The 8,393-nt window shown below is 33.0% G+C and overlaps 1 protein-coding gene across 3 annotated transcripts in view; it reads right to left on the bottom strand.

Annotated features, from left to right (window-relative positions):
* LOC115244376 (somatostatin receptor type 2-like) overlaps window positions 1–8,393 on the bottom strand; it is a 73,206-nt gene that overhangs the window by 54,795 nt on the left and 10,018 nt on the right. For 2 of the 3 annotated variants that reach the window (XR_003885367.1, XM_029821970.1), the window contains exon 1: window positions 6,950–7,343. The exons of the other annotated variant lie outside the window; for it this stretch is intronic. The gene's annotated coding sequence lies outside the window, so the exon portion shown is untranslated. Of the gene's footprint in view, window positions 1–6,949; window positions 7,344–8,393 lie in introns of those variants that run through there. 3 annotated transcript variants of the gene reach the window in all.

An 8,393-nucleotide genomic window follows, 5' to 3' on the forward strand; every position in this document is an offset into this window, starting at 1 on the left:
CGAATTTGTCTACCATCTGACGATCCACACGATCGCTGGAGATAACGCGATTAATTTCACCGGGATATAACCCGATCTATATGCGCGGAGATAACAATTAATCGATAACCCAAGTAAATTGGTACCTCACATTCAAACCTAGTATTTACATAATGCGAAATCTGCGCGAAACACGCACGAAACTCGCCGTATGTCTTTCCTTTTTATTTTTGAACTCACCTTTCCCGAATCATGGCAAACATAGAATACGATTCAGGTCAGTCTTAACCGAGGTAAACGATAACGACGCAAAACTCCAGAGCACATGAATACAGAACGCAAACAAAAACTCGACGAACAAACTGAAAGATAAACGTATCGGAATCGAAAATCATCATGAATTTCAAAATTCAAACGGCAGAATTGAGATTGCTCCAAGTTTCTCAATCGTGAATTTACTCGATGTTTGATAAATAACGATGGATATCCATCTAACTAAATTGCTAGCGAATTCCGACAGCCGACTTTACCACCACACGGATAGATTAGATCGGATATAATTAATCGTGCTTATGACCGTTCGACCTGACGCCAATCGATAAAAGCATTGAATAAAGCTGATGATAGGGTATTCGCCGTATTCGCGTGATAAATATGATAAATGTGCGTGTAATATAACGCACACTAATATTATAATAAATAAATACTGGTATAGAAAGAGGAATTACGTCGGATGTTTCAGCAAGAATTAACACACACATATGCGCCATGATAGTAAAATAAAATAAAAATAGATTGCGTTTCTAATATATATATATATATATATACATGTAAATATTTAAAAAGATGTAAGTATTAGCGCACATGCATATTGCATGCATTTATCTCTCGCTCAAATGTAGCTATACACATTGCACGCTATTGTAAAATTAAAACAATACGTAGATTAATTACGTTTACGGTCCCTATAGACGACCTCACCGAGAGGATTATATGCGTATCTCTGACTACTTTAATTTTGGTTTTTAATTCCGCTTTCAATCCGAAATACAATATAATGCACCGTATGTAATGTAATATAATTCTTTCTATAATTATTTCGTATCCGCATTCTAAGACCTCATATCTTCATGTTTTGCTGTTGAAGCAAAGGGCTTATGACTGCTTTGTCCAAGGATTTCGTTCCCTCTTAAGCGGATCTTGAGTTGTTGGGGATTCATCAAGATTAAAAGACTAATGAATCGCTTTAAAAATCAAAAGTTCATTTTTAATCACTCACGTGCAGCCGATAATGGAAAATAATATATGATAAAAATATTCTTGATATTCTATTTATTTTTTTTTCTTTCATTTTTAAATATAATATAAAACGCTAATTAATCGAACATTAATTGCACGAATATTGATTCTTTTTGACGATAGATGCGCAAGTACATAAGTTAAAAATCTTATTTTATATTATAATAATGTAATTAATTATTATATATTTGTATTATTTAATTTAAAGATATTTAATTTACGTTTGTGTTTATTTAATAGATTTACTGAATAGTCAATCTCTTAGTATATTAATAATTACTTATACATCGTTTGCATGTTTAATTAGTTATAAAATTTAAGTTAATAAAAAGTTAATAAAAATTAATTAAGTTAATAGAAATTTAAATTAATAAATTATGATGATTTATAAAAATAAAGTTATACGTGCTTTACCAATTGTAGGAAAAGTGAAATAAAAGGACGTGTTTTATATATTGTTGCACGAGAAGATCGAAATGCCCGACAAAAGATAGGTAATCGCGAAGAAGCTGGATAAAGGAAGAAATTGGCTACGTGACGCATTTTTCCGTTTTGATATGAGAGAGCAGACATATAAAACGAATTGCTATAAGCGAGAAAATCAATCTGTCGAACAAGGGGGGAAATGATATCACAGAAAGAGCATAAGAAACCGACCGCAGAACGCATCGGGGTTCTTGTCCTTTGACATCAATATTATTCATCTCAATGCGAAATTTTTGCTTGTGTCATGTTCATATATATCATTCATCAGCGTGAAATTTGTACTTGTTAGATGAAATATCGCCTGCAGTGTAAATGAAAGTAATCGAGAAAAGTTGTGAATGGCACGAGATACGCGCGAAACGAATATCCTTGCAGTATCGTACGTTACAAGCGACACTCACGGACGAAGACAATGCGAGAAAAGCGATGTGTAACAACGGATACCCAGGAGTAATTTCGGTCACGTACAAACCGTTCTATTTTCGTTTCCCGGCAAACAATCCCTCGTTTTACGAACAAAAATTCTGTACAAGTATTCGCATACATAACAAACGCGCGCATGCGGGGGACAAATTTATAATAAAAATACTATAAAAGCGCGGAAGTAAATCTTCGATCACAAGCAACGAAATTCAACGAGGAGAGAGGCATCCTACAAATTTTATCATATTTATATCATTGAGAGACTAACGTAAGAGATGTATGTCCCCATATGTCTATGGGGAGCACTTGTCAAGTATTCTACTTATTTAGAAAAAAATATAAAGTCAAAGTTAGACAAATATCGACGAGGTAGAGGAAGATTCATACGCAATATCACGAGAAAGCGATTTAACCAGCGAAATATGTACGTACATTTCCATAAAATGAAAATATCGTCGCTAAAGCTGAGTCAAAGGCCATTCGTAAGGTTCAAGCCATTTGCAATTAGCGGCTATACCCTTTTAATGAACCCAAGGGTATATGCCGGATCGCAGTGCTTTTTCACATCAATCGAATATATAATGCCGCTATATGTCTTAGCAACAAGACAGAATTATGCTTCGCATCTTATATCGTTAGCTGTTTTAAATTTAAACCGCGTTCGAAAGATATTATATATCGATCGATTGACATCGCGATTTTATATTTAGCATTTGAAATACATCTCCTATATTAAGAACTTTCTATATATCCCTGTAACTTGAGCGCGGAAAAAAGAAGATTTACTTGAGACCACGTACGATCGAAGACATCGTATTTCACGAAGCTCGACGATGCGCGTACGAAGAAACGTTATAAAGTCGGTTTATATGGTGAAATCCTCTATAAAGGTGCGATAGCAAAATTAAATCGGATATAATGGGGGGAAACATTCGCAGATTATATTCCTTAGAGATGTCGAGACGTGGAAATACGCGCAGATAGAGACAAGAAATGACGTCCATCGCTCAAAAACGAGAACGCCAATCTGTCAAGGAGACCGAAATGAACTCTAGACGACTACGCTAATTATAGAAACGTAAATTCGTGCGAGTTCGCACCTTAACTTCCCTAATGTGTAGCGCCAGACAAGATTTATGACGATAATTGCGACGTTACGGTCTGACGCGAGCCACACCGATCGATCATGAATCGTGACACGCGAGACAACTTGATGCATATTTACTTAAGCATGTTCAAACGAGACGATGTGGTTATATCGAGTCCGCTGCTGCTCGGCTTTCTCCCAATCTTAATGCGCGTCGCGCATTAAGGCATGACGCGTAAAAAAAAAAAGAGATTGACGGATTTGCGGAAGATTAAGGATCTGGTTTTATAACATCGACTCTGATGCTGACAACGCGATATCCTTTAATACTTTTGAATGATTTTCAATCTGCGGCAATTTCATCTTTATATTTTGTTTCCCCAACAAAAAAATTTCAAATTTTTTTTTTATTTTTAAATAGCAAGATAATCTTTTTTTCCCTTTTTTTATAATGTACAATTATTAAGAAACAGTCACGTCGTTTAATTCAAATGAGATTTAAATTTGTTTATAAATATATTTTAAGAGTTCTTAATATCATTTCTAATTATTTCATTATCGTAATAAAAATTACTGGAATAATTTTAGATCGTTGAAAAGTACAATTAACATCTTTAAATATTCAGGAAATTTAAAGTTACGCAACCTGCGTACAATTTTCTTCGTGTCCTTTTTGCGCAATGCATTCTAAAGTACGAGCTTGAGATATAAGTAGTATAACTTGATGCATGTTCAAATCGTACATGTCGAAGCTGTAAAATGGCTGTCTTTATAATTCCAATTCACTTTTTTTTCTTATACGCACAAGAGTATTATAGTTAGTGCATCCTTTCAGAAGTACTTGCATAAAATATGATCTAATGGCATTCGCGTTTTGAATGCAGCTATTAAGAATGGTCGTAAAAAAAGTACGGCATGGTGCTACTTTGGATTTTAATATCGTGCTTCCTAATTTCATCTGCGCATTTCTATTTTATCGTAAACGTGTTACTGTTTTCTGTTTATTTCTCTCAAAACGAAACCAGGAGATCTTATAAAAGGAAGATCTTCAATTGTTCGCATTAAACATGAAGCTGCATTGAAAGCCAAAGTACTCTCAAACACAATGCATGGCTGCATTTATACTCAAATTCTACGTAGTGCATTTCTTATTGCGATAGCAATAATTAATATTATATTTTTATTTCATTTATTTTTATAGAGTCATTTTATCAGCACGGATAATTGATTTATCCATTGTTTTGCAATTATATATTATTGAAGACATCAGTTTTATAAACCAGTTTTTACGCAAGACGACAACCTCATTTAAATATTTTAATCATATTAATGATAATAACATTTAGGAAAATATCCGTCGAATAAATAATTTTCTTTGATAAATATACCGTAATGCATTGAGCTATGCAATAAATATATAGTTAAACATCTCGGGGAAACAATGAGATATTTCTCTTCTGACAGAAGGGGAGCAACAAGAAAAAAAAATTATGCTACAAAGGGTTGTATGCGCGGTTGCACACCACAATAAGAAATGACGCAGAAAATGAGAAGCAAAAAAAGAAAAAAAGGACACAATGATGAAGCATTATACATGTATATATCGTATAATGTGCGATGTGTGATAATAAAATAAACCGAGATAAGCAAGAAAAAACTATGAGACTCCTTTTTTCTAGCAGGAAGCTTTCATAGGAGAAGCTACGTGAGATTAATGCACATGAAATATCATTTATAAATGTTACTTATTATTAGAAATAGACATTCTTTATGTCTATTTAAAGAATAATCTAACTACCTGCCTCATATATCATTACATTATATATAAAGTGCATGACGTATATGAAAAAAAAATGCGTTTACATTTCACCTAAATCAGACTAAAAATGTAATGTAAAAAAATACAGATATTGTTATCTCTTCGTAAAACCTAAATTACAATTCTTTATGGAACTTCATTTCCCAAGTCCGGAACACGCAATTGTCGAAGCACATAAAAAATCTTACCTGTTATTAGGGAAATAAAAATCGAATATCCTTTTTTCCCTGACTCTTACAATCTTTCTCGGTAGAAGCATTGTTTAAAAAGAAAAATAATCAAACTCTCTCTCCATACTGCTTATTGTTAGATGTGCTTTTATGATTAAAGATAGAGAACTACAAATACGCCTTTACACATATGTTTTGTAAGGATTCACTGATTTCGTACATTTAATGTTTGTTTTATCTCTCTGAATATTTTAGACTATAATTATTTCCGAGAAAGTTTTAATTGTTAATGAAAGTAATTCTCTTTTTATATTTATACTTCCTATATTTACAGAAATATTTATGTATCTACGAATTATAATAAAATTGTAAAAACACATAAAAAAAGAATTTTATAAAAATTAATTTATATAAAAATATTACAATATATAATTTTAAACTTTTACTCATTTTTAAATTTATGTTTTTTTATCTTTATTATATTTAAACTTATGTTCTTTATCTTTATTACATTTTTATCTTTAAATATTAACTATTATAAATAGTAACTATTGTTAACATTAATTTAAAACTTCTTTTTATGCAATTTAAATTGCAAATTAAATTTTGCACCAATCGATCTATACTAATTTTATATAATTTTGCAACATTAAATGTTTTATTTGTTTATGTAAGTAATCACAACTATATAAAATTAATGTTTTTATATTCATTCACAGCTGGGTTTTAATATCTTTTTCGTAATATGCTTTATATTATATAAATATTCAATATATAATAAAAATGTAAAATATGCAAGTAACAAAATATAAAGATATGAAAGGTAGAAAATAAAATTTAATTTTTATGTAGGAGAACCAGTAGAATTCTGAAGATATTAGATTTATACGATTAGATATTTATAATATCTCCAAAGTAATATACATATATATATGTAGTAATAGTGTATATATATATGTAGTAATATATATGTTTCAATATTATTATTTATTTTCCGATTTTTTAAAATAGTTATATGCAAAGACAAATTTTTTCAAATTTCAAAATAAGTAAAAACCAAATTTATTGTTAACAACTAAAAGAATATAATCACATATTAAAAACATAAAGCAATAAAATTTTATCTTTTTGAATACTTTAGAATGCTAATATTTAATTTGGGGGAGAATTTTGATTTAATATGATTTTAGATAAATAATTGAAGAAATAATTATTGAGAGGCTAATATTATTTTGCTTCAACTACATTCTTTTGCCATTAGATATTTGATCAAAGTTGAATAAAGCTCAAAAATTTTTTGAAGGATGTCCATATTATTTTCTAAAACCCAATACATTTTTTTCAAAAGAAACTGCTACCTATATACTCTGAAAACATACATATTTTAATATGCGTATATATAAACAAAGTATACATATGTGTCTTTTCATATTTTCCTGCCGCTTCACAATGCGTGCACCGGCATTTTCCAACGTAAAAATAGCAAATGATGAGTGACATTGATGTAAGCGGAAAAATGCTCGGAAACTAACAAAGTATCCCTGCTTTGATATTCAGTGATGCATTGCCGCGGCGGGAGATCGCGGTTTTGGTCGACAAAATTTGAATTTTAAATTCGCATGCATGTGGCACGCGCGAGACACGCTTTCTCTCACATGCAGACCACATGTTCGTTTACCCCTTTACCTCACAGCATCCTGTCGTGCGTGACAAGCCTGTCATGCGGTATTTGATAACTTCCTTCATGCGTTCGGTCGGACACGTTCCTCTTTGAACAACGCTCGGAGAGCAACGAGAAGCGCGTCGTGAATTAGAATACGGATGTAGAACGTCCGCGAGAGACGATGAAAAGAAAGTTGCGCAAGGAATGCGATAGTGTCACGTGCGCGAATCGGAAGGTAACATACACGAGCAACGTGATCGTGTGGGTGGTGAAAATAAAGCGCGAGTTCTCCAAGACCAGCGAGAAGAGAACGCGTCTTCGCGAGGCGAACACGCACTGCTCCGAGGATGAGACGCGGCACACACGGCCGTGACTACTTTGGCGTCGCGACGCCGGCGACGACTACGACGACCACTACGACAATGACGACGTCGACGTCGACGCGTGCTACTAGCGACCGGTAGTTCACGGGGTAAGGGGAAAATGTAAAGGGGATGCGCATGCGTGTCTCTTCTCTCTCACGGCTCTCGCGTCCGATTAAACGCAGGTTTCTTCCACGTTGCAGTCTCCCCCGCGACAGATTCCTATTCCATCTCGCATCATTATCGCGATCGGGCAAGCGAGAGCTTGTTGGAGAATTCATTTGATAAAAAATTGTTGAATATAAGCTGTCTTTTTTATGATCGTACATATTTTTCCGATTCACGAAACGTTCGTATTCGAGATGTAAAAATTAAAATATATCGGAATCTCTCGTTCTGTTGTGTTACATTAAGCTTGAATTACGCAATACAAGTTTCATTGAGAAAGAGTAGATTGCTACAATGAAGTACATTGAATGCCATGATGTCGCTCATTGACATGCAAATGAAGTGTAGTTAATTGTACTGAGATAAATTACATATTCATATAAATAGAGAAGCAATTAGAAAATAAATAAGAAACACATTTACTAAAGGCATTGGAATATTTTTATGAATCATACTTCGACGTACAATGTTTAGTTAAGCGCAATTTAATTTTGCAAAGTTAATTAAAATCCATGCGGCATACGACATTGACAGAACCGATCATATAAAAAACATATTAATTAAATAACATAATTCAAAAGTAGTTATTTTTGTCGAGATTTATCTTCTATCCTTTTCATCTTGTACGAGAACTTCTAACAATTTTTTATTTACGAATTCTCTCACAGATGTGACAATTTGCCCAAGGGTCAGGCATCCCGTCGCAAGCACTATCAAGTCGCTCTATTTCGCTTGGCACTATACCATGAAGTATATTTTGGCTTTTATAGGAGAGGCTCTTCGCCACTTCAGTTTCAGTCTACATTGCTCCACATAAAAATACACACACACAAAGAAAGAATAAAATTTCACCACGATGTACTTTTACTTCGCTTTTATTTCGTTTCCTAACAACAATTGTCGCGGAATAGCACAATTCAGAAATTGGAATCGGTCA

The sequence above is a fragment of the Formica exsecta genome, unplaced genomic scaffold (assembly GCF_003651465.1).
Source record: "Formica exsecta isolate Colony F162 unplaced genomic scaffold, ASM365146v1 scaffold812, whole genome shotgun sequence".
In the NCBI taxonomy this organism is placed as follows: domain Eukaryota; kingdom Metazoa; phylum Arthropoda; class Insecta; order Hymenoptera; family Formicidae; genus Formica; species Formica exsecta.